This window comes from Plectropomus leopardus, chromosome 10 (assembly GCF_026936395.1).
Source record: "Plectropomus leopardus strain MGB_pleo_1.0 chromosome 10, ASM2693639v1, whole genome shotgun sequence".
Classification (NCBI taxonomy): domain Eukaryota; kingdom Metazoa; phylum Chordata; class Actinopteri; order Perciformes; family Serranidae; genus Plectropomus; species Plectropomus leopardus.
The window spans coordinates 29,110,593-29,130,170 of NC_142185.1; the positions used below are offsets into that span (position 1 = coordinate 29,110,593).

General features: G+C 39.3%; 1 long non-coding RNA gene across 1 annotated transcript in view; it reads right to left on the bottom strand.

Moving 5' to 3' along the window:
* Positions 1 to 1,268: 1,268 nt before the first annotated feature.
* LOC148188547 (uncharacterized) overlaps positions 1,269 to 19,578 on the bottom strand; it is a 34,578-nt gene continuing 16,268 nt past the window's right edge. Inside the window, exons 4-5 of the long non-coding RNA XR_015777582.1 lie at positions 8,843 to 9,073; positions 1,269 to 1,814 (exon numbers count right to left, since the gene is read on the bottom strand). This is a non-coding gene — a long non-coding RNA (uncharacterized LOC148188547). The remainder of the gene's footprint in view (positions 1,815 to 8,842; positions 9,074 to 19,578) is intronic.

A 19,578-nucleotide genomic window follows, 5' to 3' on the forward strand; every position in this document is an offset into this window, starting at 1 on the left:
TAAAACTGTAGCCTACATTGCCACATGTAGCTACATGCTCCTCAACTTTGATCATGTTCCTGCCGAAAATTGTCCAGTTGTGAAGATTTCGGTTTTGAAGGTTTTATTGGTGATTTTTCACAGTTGAAAGTGACGCTATTCTCCGTTACAGTCATTTGCGAGCTGCAATGATGGTGTAGCGAGATGCAGAGAGCGCATGGAAAATCCAGAAACGCTGATCAATCAGACTGGTCTTTTCAGGAGGGGTCTTAAAGAGACAGGTGTGTGGGTGAGTACAGGTGTTTCAGACCAGATGAGACTTTCTGAACATTATAGCATGTAGATAAACCAATCCTAGGAACCGAAAACTCGAGTATTGCCCTGAAAATGAGCATAATCGGCCCCCTGTAAATATTTGATCTGTAAAAATCTGTCAAAATACAATTCTTAATATTTCAAACACAACAGGCAATGCACTGCACTCCAGGGAGCGTTCATACACTCAAACTGAATGCACGCCCGGCTGCCATCAGTAAACATTGCTACAGAAAATGGTGTAAAACAGCGAGTTGTGCCAGTCTTGTGGAAGCAGTCTGCATTGTTTACTGCCATTTAAAAATGCAGCCGCCTTACAGTCCCTTTATGACAACAAATCTGAAGTCACCTATTAGCTTGTCAAACAGTGAGGCAGCGGAGGCGCAGAGAACACAGTTTAGAATCACGTGGGTGTCATTAAAAATACAGTTGAATAAATTATGTTAGATATGTTATTTAACTTATTTGTTAGAATTTGATCTTTTTCGAAGTCACAGCCCTAAAGCGTGCTCGAAGGCATGTAGACACTCACTGGACATGAGAAGCTGATTAAATTAATGTCAAACAGACCCTTACAGCTATGCAGATATGGAAAGTATAATTTGCACTTTTAGTGGTGGTGTGTCTGTGATATTCCAATCTGAACATTATTAGAAAAAATGTACATTGGTGATAATTTGAAGAGCTCAAGGGTTCTTTTATATGTCAGAAACTGGATGAGAGAATTAAAAGCAAGAATTCTCCCTGGAAAATTATATAAATTACCATCAAAACATGAATAAATATCATAGAAGTGAGTCTAAATGAGGATATATATCAAGAAGAGGGTGGTTCATTTAACCCTTTGAAATCTGAGTAAATTGGCATAAGTTTTTTTTAATTAAAAATCATGCAACCTAAAAAGATATGATCCCAATATTTGCAAGAAATTGGTAAAAGAGTAGAAGAAAAATACTTTTAAATAAAGAAAAAAATTTTCTTAAAAATAAGAAAAAACAAAACAAAAACAACGACATAACATGTAACATCATTTTAAATGTTAGTTAAAGGCGCCTGAATGCAGCAAAAAAACCTGATGCCAATCCAAATGTTAAAGGGTTAATGAGCAGTGACAAACCTGCTACTCAGCAATACCTAACACACCACTCATGATCGTATGTGACGTACTGTACATCTTTATAAAATGTTATCACCTTGAAGAGTGCCAAGCCGTGAAATTTGGGTCTTTGGCCCATAGATCACTCCCTCCCTCTTTCGCTCTGCTTTCTGAACTCTTGAGTTGGACTCGTGAGTTTAAACACTCACAGACTGTCTTTACTTCCTCAGCTTTACTCAACTTGTATCAACATACCTGAAGTTTCACTCGTTGTCAGCCACAGATCTCCTGCGAAAAGTGCGTGTGTTGAGGGAGTGCGTGGGAGGAGCGACTCTTCAAACACCTCTTCCGTACGAGGCACGGCACAATGTTCAAACACTCGTTTTGTCGGCTCCATCTATCTTCTCCTTGTTTCCGCTGTGACCTTTAAAAGAACGGAGAGGGAGACACGAGAAGAAGCAAGAGGAGACCTTTATTAACGGAGTGCATCATCAGTTTCCTCTTTGTCTCGCTTAAAACTCGCTGCGAGTCTTCACTAACTAGACTGCTGCTCCCTGCTGTGTCAAAGCTGTTACTTCCCATTCATTATAAAAATAGCTCATCATTTATCAGATCAAATCTTCAGTTAGTTCAGTGATGTGTATTAAAGCATCCATGAAGAAAATAAATGTATGCTTACATTGTGAGGGAATGAATAAGTATTCCCAGTTGTGACCCTTCACTGAACCCCAACCCGCTTCTTTGCTGTTGCTATACCTGTGAAGCTTTGGAGTACTGAAATAAAATGCTATTCTATTTCTAAATAGAGCAAATGTGCAGTTTAGAATTAGAATTAGCTGAAACTGGCTAACGATGACTGAAAATGAGAAGCATGCAAAGGGTCCTAAATGTGCATTTGAAGGCTAAATAGTACATAACATATAACTCAATACTATGTAATGATATGAAAAAAGGCATTGATGCAGCAACGGTGATGTTTACATGTGTTAAATATACTTAACCAGCATGTTTTCATCCCAACTTGTCACGTGCTGTCGCTCTGTCAGTGACCTTCTGTGTCATCTGTTTACGCTCCAGGATGCAGTTACCATGATGTCAACAAATGCACATGGTGGGATGAAGCAGCACGGTACTTATATTTACACCACAGCACATGGCTACAATGCAGACTGTCATATGGCAATCAAGGCGGACTGTCATGACTCATGATGGTTAGGATTAGGCAACAAAGTTACGGATGGCTAGGTATAGACAAAAGGGGCACATGGTAAGGTGTAGAAAAAAAACTCCACATCTTCATCCACATGGGAAGTGAACTCCAGACTTCTGCACAAAAGTAAGTTTTTTGTGGGATCTTTCCACCCCCATGCCCACCCTGTAAGCATGCTCGCGCACCACTGGTTCTGTCCAAGCGTGTTCTCATCTGACGCCGTCCAGCTACATTTCAGTTGATCGCAGTGGCGTCACGCTCATACGCCAAAAGCACTGACAGAGCAGACATGTTTGTAAGAACGGGCGGGCTTAACTTGTACATGTTTAACTGTATTGTGTGTTTTTTACCTCGGAGTCGTGTGTCTTTAACCATTGTATGTTGTATTGTTTTTATTTTTTTTGGACTCTGCAGGGGGTAACCTTTCATTGAAGCATGAATTTAAAAAAAATGACACAACTCTGTTTAATTTCTGATGAGCAAGTTTTGAGGACGCTCCCAGTTGCTGTTTGGGATACAGACAACTGATGACATTCTTTAAGACAAGTTCAGTTGTGAAAGAGTGTTAATCCACCAGAAATGTTAAACAAAGAAATCAGTTTACTTTTATTTACTATTATTGTGCAACCGTGTCAAATTTAGCCAAACAGCAAGTTTTCATCAACAATAAAGCAGTGTTTCTACCATTTCTCCTCCCTGTTAAAGGGTTTTTTAGGGGGGAGTTTTTCCTTATTCGTTGTGAGGATCCAAAGACAGAGGTTTGTCATATGCTGTAAAGCCCTCTGAGGCAAACTGTGATTTGTGATTATGGGCTTTATAAATAAAATTAACTTGACGTGTTGATCTTGTAAGTTACTCAGAGGGTGACACCAGATTTATTTTTACTGCCTCTCCACAAAAACTCTTTCCCCCTTTTTTAACTGTTTGTAAAATAACTTCAATCAATTAGCCAGTTTAATGTTACTTTCCATGAAGCATAATATCTGACTTATATATATATTATGCTGAAAAGGAAGGCACAATCCATTTAAGAGAACAAAAATCTAGATGAAGTGATTTAACACTGGTTTTCTACATCTAACATCCCCTATGTGTTTATTTGTTTACTGACAAGAAACTTTATTATTGCTTTGCATCCACAGAGAAGGAGCAGGCATCTAATTTTTCTGTCTGTGCATCCTAGTTTCTACATTTAATGTCTGAGCAGAGCAGCTCCTCATTTCCCCTGAGCAGAGACTGAGTGCATGCAGAGGAGGAGAAGTGGGAGGCGAGAGGAGGCGAGCGGCGGAGAGGCCTAAGCAGGGCTATTTTTATGGAGGCACATAATAAAGATATGGAGATGAAGCATCTATATGCTTCCTTAGGACTTTCGTTCTGCTCCCAGTCTGGCCCAACAACCTCCCGTCTTGTTTCTGCTCTGCGGCTCCCGTTGAGGATAGAGAGAGAACATGCTGAGATGAATGAGAGTAATAACCCGACTGTCAGGAGAGAGAGAGAGAGAGAGCGGCGGGGAGGGTCATGATGGTGTAAACACAGGAGCGAAAGCTTGCAGGTCTGTGTTTCTATTTTTACTACGGCACAGTGGGGCAGTGGAGGGGGAGGAGAAAATGGGATAGAGGGAGGGAGGAGGAAGTGGTATGAAAATGTGAGTTCTACATTATTCATGGGACCAGTGGAGGAGCATGGACGGCGTCTGGGACACCGTTCACAGCCTGCACACGTTTCCACTAATACACCCAGGAGGACACTCATTGACAATGCATTCGCCAGCCTGTCACCTTAACAGGGAATTTCAATGATTTTCCATATTAAACATCCACTAATCATACATCAACAATAAATCAAATGCGTGATATGTTAAGGATCACTCACAGTGACAAACCCGCAGTGAATTATCACCAGCTCTGCAGCTCTACTGAGCTTTTTGCTCTCTTTTAGCTCTCAGCGCTCTTATCAACCAGCAGTTTCCAACAGCAGCAGGCAGCTGCTAAAAACAAACTCCAGGCAGGTTTCCATACACATTTGCACACAACTCAAGCGATATTTTCGAAATGTCAATGAAACACAACTGCGAGATTACTGTGTTTCCACTGACTGATGTTACGTGACTACTCCTCTTACGATGACATTCGATAGCCATATCCACAGTGGGGCGAGTTCCCACCAAAACACCCGTCCGACCAATCGTGAGCAGCCCTATTGAATGTGAGCACATGGATTGGCTGCCACAGCTGTCAATCATGGCGTAAAATCCTCTTTTTATAGAACTGAATAACTCATTAAAACCAAACTTATCATAAAAACAATCACTTGAACAAATATCAGGGTGATGAAAGCTACCATCAGTGACAGAAACCATCTTTGGGAAAAATGTATTTGGCTTGTACTTTGAGTTTTTAGTTTGGCCTATGTCCCATTCACTAACATGGAGGGGCGGGCTTTATGACCTCTACTGCAGCCAGACACCAGGGGGTGATCCAGATGGAAAAGTTACACTTTGGGGAAACTGTCATGTTGTCCATCCTTACATACAGTCCACAGACAGGACATCATCTTTGTACATGGGACACCTGGTCTACTCACTGAGCTGCCGGGTGGCCCACAGCTCTAAAATTATATTAGATTTGACCTGTTTTACATAGCAATACAAATAGGTTGTGGTGATTAGAAACCATATCAAGGTTGTGCAGAATTAACGGGTCTGGCTGAATTTGCACTAGTTGTTGCAATTGCAACATCATTACATCCAGGAGGGACTGCATAATGTTCAGTTTACTACTACAGACAGCAAAACAAAACTTTTATTTTTGGTGCGAGTATCCTAGGTTTCACTGAGAAGAATACTTGTTTACAAGTATGTTAGTAAAAAACAAAAGTTAATTAAAGCGCATGGTGTGTATTGTTTAAGTTATTTGGTTCTTCTGTTCAGTATGTGTTTGTATTTATGTATGTGTATGTGTGTGTGTGTGTGTGTGTGTGTGTGTGTGTGTCTCGCCAAGATGTCAATATGTGTTTTTGACCATTAACTGTTTCTCTTGGGTCATATATGTATTTCATATTTCACTGTAAGTTTATGGATTTATACATGATCATATCTGATACTCTGATATGCTCATGTGTCTTTGTGACAGTGTCCTGCTCCGTGTATGTGTGTGTGTGTGTGTGTGTGTCTTTCTCAGCGTGTGTTTGTCCATGGATGCCATATTATTTACATGGATGAGTGACCTTCACAGGGTCGTGTCACGCTCAGTAAAACCCTCAGCGCTGTAAACTGTGCACAGTTTTTCAGCCCTCCACTCCGTATTTCAGACTGCCAAGAATATCACGTTTCCTCACAATGGAGCTTCAAGAATCACAACACGCTTTATGTTACACACTGAAGTCTTACAAACTCACATGACAGCGAGGTTCAGCAGCGAGTTTGTGGTATAAATAGGCTTTGCCTGCTTATGTGATGTATTAAATATACTCCAGGGTGCCGTGAAATAAACAAAGGACAGTGTAGAACTGGGAGGCATTATCCAGAGTACAGAGGTAAGAGTACGGATATATCTTTAAAGGAAATCTGTCACTACCTGAGAAACAGTAAATCTTCTACTGATATCATCACTATGCACTAAATATGGACATATAACCCCCTGTTATAAGACGACTTGCAGGTTTTAGACTTTGCTTTTGTAGCGATTTAGTATAGTAATAAGATATTATCATTTGTTTCCTTTAGACAGAGCCAGGTTTGCTGTTTCGGTCTGTTTCCAGTCTTTATACTCGACTAACCTAACCTGTATCTGGCTCCAGTATCATTGCAGACAGAATAAACGTTGGCATTGTGCTTCTGCAAACCACAGATATACCACATTAGTATGTTATTTTGTAGCCGATATATGTGTATAAGTTGCCGAAACTTTTATCAATGCTGTGGTTAAAGTGTGGCTGTGGGCACAAAAAACACTTAGTTATGATGAGGTAAACATCATGTTTTGGCTTAAAATACTTGCTTTAGATGGCACTATCAAAGGGATCTCATACAGTGGGGCTGTATGAGATCAGCGGGCTCCTGGTTTGTAGAAACAGATGGGACATGTACCCCACAAGGGTTGATATCAAAATGTATTTTAGCCACTTGAAAAAAGGCCTACCTAAAAAAACATCAGTATGAGTCTAAGTGGACGCTGTATTTCAAACACTTTCACCTCGCCGTCACACAGCCTTTCCCTTTGGTACTACATTTCTCATCTGCTGCCGCTCGGCTGTTTGGGTCAGAAAGTGCTGTTAATGGCTGTTAAGCGATCTGACTGAAGTGAAACTTCACATTGATAACACTCTCAATACAGCTTCCACTTAGACAGATACTGCATATTTTAGGCGGGTGTTTTTTTAAGTGGCTAAAACATGTTTTGAAATCAACCCCACTATACAGCATGGTAATATTGAGCTGTATTTCATACGGTCATACTTCAAAAATCCCACACTATCACTTAAAGATGGTGCCGCTCACAGCCGCCACAGCTTCTTGGTGCACGTTGTTTTGTCTTCTGAAACAGCTATATTATACATATCCGTTATGTTATAGTACTTTTTTAAAAAATATGTCATATTTTTGTTTAAATGTTCTTGAATGTTGCAGTACTTTGCCTTTTTCCTATTAATATGTTTACTATATGTGTAATATATGTACCAAAAACCAAAGCAAATTCTTTTTAAGTGAAAAACATGGCAATTAATCTGATTCTGATCCTGACAATCACAGCTGAAAATGCAGCTTGTCTTGCTAGAAAAACAAAAATCAACCAGATCTGTTATTTGTTAGTCTCGAAAATCTGCAGCGTGGCAGCTATCTCACCATCCACTCCACCCCCCGATGACAAAGTCAGCTCATACACATTTATTCAAAACTATGTCACATTTAAAACTTTGATATGAGATATATTTTATGTAGAAATGTAATGGATCTGTGGTTTTCAGAAATGTACAATGCCAACATTATCTTCATAGCGATGACAGTGGTACTGACATTATAGTGGTATCTCGGCAAAAAAAAGAACAATCATATTTTTATTGTTGGACTGTTCCTTTAAGTAAGTAAAGCGTCATTTAAAGGGGCTTATAGTATAAAGTTGTGATATTCATTAAAGATATTGGCAAAGTCAGGAAAAGTGAGAGATTTTAGAAGAGATCAGCGTTTAAGATCTAATTTTTGGGGACATTTTGTGAAAACTTTGTGACTGTTAAAATCAACGTTTCTAAGTTTCAGAAGTCGAAGTTTTAACGATAGGCTACAAGAGTTTTAGAAACGATTCCAAATTTGAGCACGCGGATTTGTAAAAACAGACGGACTGTCTTTGAGAGTCTTTAACAATCTCATCAAGAGCTCTCAAATAATTTAAGAAAGTCCAATTACATTTATGAAATCTTTTCCCTGATGAAATTATTCACAGTCATATTCAGTGGGTTTATGGCCGCATACACTTTTTCTCTGAGGCGCCATGACAACAGTTTAATACACACAAACTGAATGAAGCTCACGATGAGCAAAATATTCAAACCTGTTTTTATGGTGGGATCATCCATCAAATAGAAATAATAATAATGCATCATTTTAGATAAATATACTGACATGCAGCCTGATGTATTTGGTTTGTTTGAAAACGTTAAACAGTCTATGTGGATGGAGCCACCAGTGTGTCTGTCAGAGAGTGAGTGGTTAATTAATCCCAACAAAATGAGACATCAACCCTTTGAAACCTGAAGCAACATCCCTTTTCTTGTGCTGCCTTCAGAAGCCTTTCAGGTGTCTAAACCTTTGAATCTTGTGGAAATTACAGGAAATAAGTGGATTTAGGAAATTATTTTCAAAAAGCTGGGGAAAAATGTCTAGGGGAAAATTTAAAAAGCTGGGGAAAAGCTATATTCATAAGGATCATAATTTTATTTGAGATAATGTTCCAAAAATATTATAACTTTAAGCACTTTTTCCAGGTAATTTCCTCTTTTTTATTTATTTTTTAAACCTTTTTCTGTATTTATTTATTTTTTACTTTTTTAAAACTAATTTTGAGATAGTTTTCTTTTTGATTTTCTCTTGATTTTTTTGCAAATGTTTGGGCCATGTCTTTTTTCAATGCTCATTGCCTTTTTCCAGTGTTTTCTGAAAGAAATCAAGCCAATTGCTCAGGTTTCAAAGGGTTAACAGATTGTACAAGTGGTAATAAAGCAGAAAAAATATGCTTTTGAAATTTTACCTTTCCGTCTTGTCAAGTTCCTCTTCATCAGTAGCTGCTGTTTCTCCACTTTTGCACCAGCTGGCACCGAGTCATGAATTTATTTTATCCTTTAATGGGACTCTTCACGAGCTATGATTCATTGGTGGCCATGGTGAAACTGTGGAGTCGCGCCACCTGTCCCCTCACCTCGCCACTTAGCTGGGCTCACCTCCATTCGACCCTGGGACCTGAGCCGACAGCAGCAGTGTCCTGCGGAGACACAGAAGACAGAGACAGAGACTGAGGCAGAGACAGAGGAGAGATAAACAGAGAGTATGTGAAATCTATCTGCAGCCGTTCGGCTGTTGGCCAGGATGCTGCTGCTGTAACATCCTTAATCTGACTGGCAAGGCCTGATGCTGATCTGACAGCTCCTGCTGATGTACTGTGGAGAGAAGAGATAGGAGCCCCCCCCCACCCCCCCGACCGACCCACACACACACACACACACACACACACACACACACACACACACACACACACACACACACACACACACACACACACACACACACACACACACACCATCATTCTTGTCTTGTTGCAGCACCCCAAAAATCAAAGGACATTTCAGGATTTTAGGTGTTTTTGGGATGTTTTACTAGAATTCAGGACTGGCATTAATATTTGGTTAAGTATTCAAACAAGTCCTCCAAATTAAATAACAAGATATTTTGTTTGTAATGGGCCTTTAGAGGGACAAAAATAAGTGTTTAATGATCTGATGCCCCAGATCAGAAATAAATCAGTTTTACAATGTAATATAATGTAAATTAAGGTTTTATTACAAAAACTTGGGAATTTACGGTAATCTGCACACACTTATTTATATATATAAGATATATATATATATATATATATATATATATATATATATATATACATTACATACTTGTAATATAACTAACATTCTGTGTAATAAAGCTAATGAGCTTTGAAAGAACAGACTCACGCATTCACACACACACACACACACACACACACACACACACACACACACACACACACACACACACACACACACACACACACACACACACACACACAGGGGCATTTGGTGACATTGTGTTCTGGAACTGATACTCAGAAGGAAAATGAGAAGAATAAAAACACAATGAAGAATAGTGTACTTTCTAGCCAAAGTCAGAGTTCAAGATATCGAGCACATCCACAGTCTGATGTCTCAACATCTGAGTTAAGTGCATTGCTCGAAGGCACTTTCACTTCTTCAACCTTTGGAGCACCACTGCCTTCTTCTTAAATAAACATCCGACCACATGATAAACATGTCATCTGATGTGTGTCAACAGTTTTGACATGAAGGTGACATGTTTGGGGGTCATGCACCTGTTCTGCACCTGCTCACTGATGAGTGTGTTGCCCTCTCCGATGCTTGGAAAGATGCAATGAAGCTGATCGTCAGAGCGGAGAGCAGACATATAGAAGTATATCATCAGCCCCTCTTATCCTTCCGTCAGTTTTCTCTTGTGTTGTCATTGTTGTATGATGGTGATTATAAGGTGATTATCAACAAATGGAAACAGTTCTGACTAGTATAATCCATTTCTGCCAATAGATACACCAAATCCTACGCAGTGGATGTTTAAGGTGTAAATGTCTTTCATACCATCAAAAAAAAATCCTCTGCTACTTTCATGCTTTTATTGTGGCAGACAAATGCACATTGTTTCAATATTAATATTAAGAGGGACATGTCCCCTGCTCCCACCATAAATAAATATATAGATAATAATAACAACAATAATAAAAAATACACATGTGCAACTACTCCACTACACTTTCCCTGTTACCCTTTACATGGCAGGATAATGAGGAAAATCACGTTTCTCTTATCTTTACTCTGATTACAGATTTCTTGTCGACATGACATTTTAGAAATCAGCTTAGTGATGAAAGCTGACTGTAACCCGTTTACTTAAGTACATGTAAACACATGTACACACGCCATCTTTATCTATATTTAGCTATATATTTATTAGGACACATTAACAGCAATACTCTCACAATCAATAAACTATAGTCTATAGTATCAATAAGGATTAAGAAACAATATTTACTGATGTTTTTCTGTAAGAAATACCACTGTTATTTTGGAACAATAGACTGATAATGTTACATAAAGAAGAGACACAAAACGAAATGATGCATAATCAGTGCTGACAGTCCCACAGCCCTTTGATCGTTTTTCTGTCCTCTGTGTGTGTGTTTGTGTGTGTGTGTGTGTGTGGGTTTGCATGCTTGTGGGTGTGTGTGCATGTGTGCATGTGTGTGTGGGTGTGTGTGCATGTGTGTGTGTGACTGGAATAGCAGGTGACTTGTTTTGGTGCTGAGCCCCATATGTGCTACGTAGAGGGGAATACATATGCGTGTGTGTGGGTGTGTGTGTCAGAGAGAGAGAGAGTGTGTGTTTGTCTAGCTAATCATGTGTGGCTGAGTGCACTCAACAACAACAACACCCCATCACCAGACAGACAGGCTGGCCGGCAGGGACCCTGTCCACCATCTGTGTGTGTGTGTGTGTGTGTGTGTGTGTGTGTGTGTGTGTGTAAATGACACAGACAAACGCACATGTGCGCACACTCGCATGCACACGCACGCACACGCACGCACACACACACACACACACACACACACACACACACACACAGGCTGGTGGTGGTGATGGTCTGGTCTCCACCTGTCCCCCCTGTCATTACCCAGGAGGTGATGGAGGGGAACAGGGAGGGAGACGAGGGAGGATGAAGAGGAGGAGGGGAGAAAGGAAGAGGTGGAAAGGGGAGAAAACAGTGGAGATAAACGGAAAAAGAAAAGCGACAGAAAGAGCAGAGACCTCAGTGTGACACAGTTGCAGGTGAAGAAACCAGAAAGAGACATTGAGAGACTGCAGAAGAGACCTGATGTGACAGAGACGGAGAGACGGGATGAGAATGGACAGACTGAGATGTGGATGGTGAGGAAAAGGAGAGATCAAAGAAGAACCATGAGGGATGGTGAAAGTAGAGAGGAGGAAAGAAAGGTGAGCAGTACTGAAATAGTAGATGAAGAGGTCCAATAGTCTGAAAGGCTACTAAAGACAATACACAACAAAAAACTTAAATTTTAGAGCCTTATTAGAACTGTAGATAAATACCAAAGGAAATGGCCAAGGACAATAATAACATCAGCAACTAAGTAGGCAAATGCTTAGAAACTGCACAACATATCTGAAATTACCCTTTAATTTAGGATGTCAGAAGCAGGGTTCAGGGACATAATCATGAAGATGTAAGCATCTAAAAAGTGTATTTATGCTTCTCTTAATTCCAGTACTGCTCTTCATACATCTAATCAGTCAATAAATCAATAATTTAATCAATCAATTAAACTTGTCTTAAACCTTCCACTGTTAGTCAAGGTCAAAGTGCTTTATAGGTGACAAGTTAGAGAGTAGACATAACAGCAGTAAAACAATTAAATGTTATATATAGATTAATGATCATCTAAGAAATTGGGATGGAATATAAAATAATTCTGTGTTTTTTTAATCTGTTGCTGACAAGGAGTAATTTTCATCTTCTTGGAGTTCCTCAAGGCTCTATTCTGGGGCCTGTTTTATAATCTGTCTACGTGCTCCTTTAATTCACTTTTTCTGCTGGTTTTGTTGTGTCTGTTATCACTGCTATCAGAAGATATTGCTCTACATATTTGTGACATCTAGAGAGCTCTCAAATCTTGTTACTTAGTAAAAGGGCTTGTGAAACAGTGCCTGTTTTCATAATCTCAGTTAAATCACAAAAGGACGGAAGTTGTTGAACTTTCTGGCACTATTTACCAGCACAGTTTCCATTTCAAAGTCATTATTATACCTGTTATTTGTGGTCACAAATTATATGGATAGTAACTAAGTGCAATTACTCAACTACTATGGCCTACTTGAGCACACATTTGGGGACCTGCACTTTATTTTAGTAATTTCTTCTCATGCCACTTTCCACCTCTACTCCTTTACATATCAAAGGGAGATATTCAACTTTTAACGTCATTACAATTACTGTAAGATTTAGTCACTGGTTACTTCATTGAATTAAGACTTTTGTGTACAGAATACACAAATTAAGCTACAGCTTAAATGATTAGTCGATTACTCAACTGAAATTGATTGTAAACTATTTTTATAGTCCTTTAAGATATTTTTCGTGCAAAAATGACAAACATTTTATGTTTCCAGCTTCACAAATGTAATTCTTTTAACTATCAAACACTTTTTAGATTAGTTTTATATTTTTCTGCACTCTTACTTTTAATTCTTTATGTTAATTTTTCCTCACATTCTTTTACCTTACCTGCTTTTACAGTGTTGTGTAAGTACTTCTATTCAAGCACAGGATCTAAAGACTCTTCCACAAATGACTATCCCAGTTACACACCATTTATTTCTTCCAACAGCTACGGGAAATTATCCTGTGTCTGGTCTCAACAGACTTAATAATTAAGGATATTCTTTTTATGTCAAGAGGCTGTAGGACATTTACAAATGGTCCAAAGTTCTGCTGCACAATTACACCCCAGCACTCCTCAGCGGCCTCACACACCTTCACCACATCAAGGAAGGTCGGGGAAAAAAACCATACCACAACAGAAGCAAAAAGATTTTAGTTTCATATCATACATTCACTTTGTAGAGTTTGACGCTATTGCAGTCTGAGCTTTGTAAAAACACAAACAGGCAGTTGCTTCCATTTTTCCACTGACATATACAGCACATAAATCCTATTAACTGACCATGATAAGAGATAAAACAAATTATACTATAGAAAGGGGATTATAGTAATGATAGTATTTTCTTTTTCACTGCCGTCAGGCTCTGTATCTTTGACACACATTGCAGAAGTGAATATGGTTCTTCCATATTGGTGTGATGAAGCAGTTCATTGTCCATCTGTTTTTTGTTTAACTCCCTCCATCTGGTGCAGCAAGGCGCCTACAGAGCAGCTATTTCATTGTTTTTTTCTCTTATTTTATGTTGCTTCACTCCTAGAAGCATTTCACTGAGAAACAACCAAAAAAACGTTCATCAATTTTTATTCGGAGAAAAAGAGGGAGATGACTGGTTGCTCTGCAGGCTATGGCCAAACACAGGTCAAAAACTTCTGTCGGGTAAAAACGGGAACTAACAGGATAAACTAAGCACTCCAAAAGTGTGGAAAAATGAAAAACATGAAAAAAGAGAAGGAACTTTTATTTGGATTTTGATCAGAGCAATGACCACTGAGGTTTGGCTGTGGGTACAAATACGACCCTATTATATGTTTTTAAGAATAATATCGGAACAAAGTTTTTTTTTAAATAATTAAAGTCAAGTTGTCATAGGAAAACACTGCAGTTGAGGCCATGGCTAGTTGGTATCTTTTTTGCTATAATTACAATCAAACATTAAGAGCATCAAAGCATGCATGTGCACCAAATTTAATGTTTGTATAGACTTCTGGGGAGAAAACTGGCAACATATTTCAATTTCGACATATGAGATATGTGAAATTAGCAAACTGAAACTTAAGATACAGGCTGTAGTTTAACATGGTGGTCCAACCTATCTGACATTTCCACTGTGATTGTTTGACGTACTGTGGTGCTTTTCTGGCTTTTACTGCTTCTTATCTAAAAAATGAACCAATTGAGGCTGCATTTCCTTCATGCTGTTTCATTTCATGTACATGATGTGGGGGTTTTCTACCTCGAGGTTATTGTTCATAAACATTGTGATTTAGTCTATATAAATGAGAGCATTTTCTTCTGGTCTGTTTTGCTAAATTTTAGGTTAACTTAACAACTCATAAGACTGAGAATTACATTTGAACTGATGTGCTCTCCTGTTCATTTCTGTGTTTTTCAGATTGAGGAGGGGTAAACACAGGGTTAAATCAAGTATTCAGAGCTGCAGCAAGCTCTGGAACACACACACACACACACACACACACACACACACACACACACACACACACACACACACACACACACACACACACACTTTTACAAATTTCCAGGAACCCTCCCGTCCCTCAGGCTCACCCCAATTCAGATGTCATATGTGTATTCTCCCCGGATCAAAGGGAGGTCACGTTAATTAGCCAATTTCACACTCGTCTGCCAGCATACACACACATACACACACATGCTCCACTGTCACACAGACATGTTAATTAAAGACTTTAGACCACAGCAGTGAGGACCAATCAGAGCTCGTTGTGGAGGGTTACAGGCTTGTTTACGATAAACTGTTGAAGTCCGACTGTTGATCTGCTGCAAGTGTTTTTGACTTTCACAGCAAACATGACTCATTAAAAAGTGTGTTGACATTTCATATCACATGTACAGCGATACATGTACATGTGTTAGCTATAATGCATGACAGGGTGTCCAAACGATCACAGAGGCGTGGTATTTCCTCCACACTGTCATAATGCTAATACAAAGTTTTAACTAAAAAGTGCATTATCTTAAAACTATAAAATGCACAATCACCATTGAGTGGCCAACGATAAATATTACGAGAAGTAATATTCTAACATCTATTTTCCTTATTAAACAGAGAAATACAACTGTACACCCTCTGAATTCAACTTTTTGTCCTGTAACTTCTCCTTTCACCACTGGGTGTCGCAATGTCTTTCAGCCTAGCTGCCTGTTCCACCAGTGGAGACTGAGCTCTGGTGGTGCATGCTGTGCACTACATACAATCAGTATAATAGAAAGAGATATTGAAAAACATACTTTGAGGATTTCTGAATACCACCGTAATAGATTATACTGCCCGAGCCTAGTGGCCAGTATGAGCGGATATGAAAAATAACGCACTCCGCATTACAGGGCAAATTTCTGCAAAAATGCAAAATATGTATTCTTTTAAAAAGGTTCATGCTTGTATTTTAATTTTCTACCAGAACATGTTTACATGCTTTAATGTTTAAAAACAAAACAAACAAACATTTAGATTTCTCATACAGTATGTGCTGGTACACCTGTATTCACTCTGTGTGTGAAACACTCATTTACCAGTCATCTGAAGCTGGTCAAAATGTTATCCCAGCCCCCAGTTTGTCTTCTGGTTGTCCTCACTAGTTTCTAGCTAATGTCTTTCTGCCTCCGTGATGCCTGCTATTCAATCGGTCAAACCCAGGCAGCACTGCGAGTAAACCTCACCACATGTTAACTACTGCCTTACTGGAATGTAAAGTTTCAACATATCAGCTACATTCTAATAATAAATACAATGTAGTCATTGTTTGCAGAAATGTACAATGCTAACATTTACTTTGGTGATTGGTTTGATGACAAAGGCTCCATAAATGATGTACAAGCTTTTCATCTTATGACAAAGTATTCCATATTTTTCCAATATTTTTTAGACAGTAGGTTTTCCTGCTGCATGGTGTCTGTTTACACATGTGCATATGAAATACTCTGGAGATTTGGGCCATCTGTGCGTGTTTGTGCATTTCTTATGTCTCTGCATGATCCACACCTGGTAACCACCCACGCAAACACACACACACACACACAGAGTCCCAAACTATGTGCAACTGCATGGATATACACACACACACACACACACACACACACACACACACACACACACACACACACACACACACACACACAGAGTCCCAAACTATGTGCAACTGCATGGATACACACACACACACACAAACATATAGAGGAGACAAAAACACCCTTGACATGCAACTCAACTGTTCTTTTTTAAGTCACCAAAAATATTTCAGATCTATTCACTATCTTGTATTTTGCCTGATATTTTTCTGCCTGTACTGAATTTCTTTCACCATTTTCACAGCTCCAAAATGACAACTAATCTAAAGAAAAAGGTCCAAGTTATCCTGTGAGTGGGATCAAGTCCGCATGAAATAGGTCAAATTGCTTTTAAACTACATCAATAAACTTGATATTTCTAACACAATCTGCAGCGGCCGATCTTTATTGACACACACACACACACACACACACACACACAAAACCTCGTCCCATTTCAGCACAGGCAGCTTGACAGCGAAATTCCCAAATACCAAAAACCTATGGGGTCTTGACAAAAACATCACTATAACCCGGCCTCGTTTCTATATTGAATCTGGCAGATAGGATTTTTTATCTCTCCAGGTTTGTCGAAACGCTTAAGAGGTCCCTGATTCTCCTTTGAATGCGTTTCTCAAGCAGCTGCCTTAATATTGACATCTCCAGGCGATGCAGAGAGATTCATTTTGAAATAAATCAATATATGATGGCAGTCTGGGCCCTGATAAAGGTGTGTAATGTAGCCAAATATAAACTACAGCCTGAGGCAGATATACTGAAGGTAGTGGAGCCCAATGTGGAGGTCAGGACCCCCCAAGGGCCTTCTGAGATAAATCTGATGGGTTGTGAGAAGATTAATAAAATGGAAGAGAGGAAGAAAAACATTTCAGCTGCACAATAATTATGTTTGTTTTACTTTCTTGAATCAGTTTTATTTTCCTGGGTAAATAAATAAAGTTTCATCAGGATTCAAAAAACTACGAAGGCATCACGTGACTATAAAAGGGCACAACAGTCAAAAAGCAGGAAATCCCTAACTTTCATGTAGGCATCTGTTGATTGCTTCTTGTCTGAATATAATGTTTGTTTGTTTTTTCTACACTTTACCATGTGCCTCCTAATCCTAACCACTGTACCCGTGTTGCCTAATCCTAAGCATGTGCTTCTGTTGACGCTCTGGTGTTGATTGTCATGTGCTTTTATTACGTAATAACCACTTGCACCTACCATGTGCTTGTGTTGACATCACTGTAGCACCACGCCAAAACATAAACAGCAGACGCAGATGGACACTCGGAGCGACTTGGGATGAGAACATGTTGGTTGGTCGGTCTGTCTCTCTCTTGCCAGAAGATGAACCTTGCTATCTGTCATAGTCCTTAATTTAAAACTTAATTTCATTTCATCTGCACCTCAAAGTTTCCAGTCATACAATGAAATACCTCAACATCTACAGTACATGTCGTCAAATACCAAAACTTTAAAAGCCCCTCAGTGTCTGATTTTGATGCACACGGCATCTTTTAGCGTCTGTATGAGACTCACTGAGCTTTCAACGAAGTCCAAATTAAACAGGGTCCGAAAATAACACCCGCCAAGCCCCAAATTGGGGTAGGTTGCTAAATGTTGTTGTCGATGATTGTGCTAAAATAGTAATGCAATGCTACTATTATGCTGAGAGTCTCTGTCATGTTTTGGTGTAATTTAGGAATGTCCTGCTCTGCTGCTCCTGCATTATCTGTGTCAGACATCCATGCCTGCGGTGCCGAGCATCCGACAATCTCAAGCGCTTTTAGTTTTGCAGCATGCTGTTTACTGCATGAGACATCAGCTGATCCGCTTAACTATAACTCACCACCAGTCCGCTGCTAACTAACATTGGGCCAGTACTAGGTAAAGAAAATCTTTTAGTGAATAAAATGTCAGAAAACAAGAGAAAAACAACATCTTCAGATCTATTATTTAGTCAAACCAAAATCTCTGAACCCTAAGATTGTAACTTTGAAATTGAACAAAAGAGAGAAATACAGCAAAGCGAAAAATCTGAGAAGCTTGGGAAATCACAAATAATTTACTATCAAAGTTCTTGCCAATTAATTTTCTTTCCCTTAAATAACCAGCGATTCAACTAATTGAGCCAGCACTAAATACGCCGCTTGCCCATGTGGAGTATTTTTAGATTATAATTAACATTTTGAAATAATTCAACACTACTAATGAAAACTAGTGTTATTCCTTCAGTTTTAGCATCTTGTGATTTGATCCCTGATGATCTCTCTGTGAGACACGTCTTCATAAAGACACTGAATAAAACACTGAATAATTTCTATCGATATTGAGAGCTTCAATCCCCAAACATGAAATTGTGATGGGACTATAAAAGCCTACCCCTCCTCTTTGTACAAAGGCGAAGCCCTGCTGCTGAATTCCAGGCATGCTCCCTCATTGATCCCGCTCACGCTACTCTGCTGTCTTCACTCATATTGCTGTGTTAAATTGAGCATAAATGGATAGCGCGGTGCTGTAACATACAAGGTCAAAAGGTCAAACCCTCAGGATCCTAAACAGCCTCAAGCAGCTGCTGCTCCCTTTGACCTGAGGACCTTGATGAAAGAAGCTCAGAGGACGGGGAGAAAAGAGGGAGGACAAAGGAGGGAAGAGAGAAGAGACTGATGGAAAATAGATCAGTAATGCGCCTTCAAACACACAAAAACACATCATACCTCTCCGCCCGTGTGCATGCATTATGACCGTGCACATAATAACGCAGGTACATTTTCTTCTTTTCTTAGATTTGGCCTTCAATTGACACTCAGCCAGCATATTCCACCCCCGAGCTTTTCAAAAACGCTTCTCACAGTGAATACATTGACGGCCTTGCTTTTCAATGCAGAGAACGGAGCTTTTTCAAAACCGTGCTGAAAGGCTGGAAACCTTCAGATCAATGCCCTCATGGTTAAATCATGGCAAAAAACACTGAGTATGGATATATGAGACAAGAAAGGAACCAGGGTCTTTGCTATACTTTTTGCAATGTTACATAAACATCAAACCCTGTCTACAGAAAGACTGGACATAAATCACTGATGCAGAATCCTCAAATACAAACAAACATACAAAAATTGTTT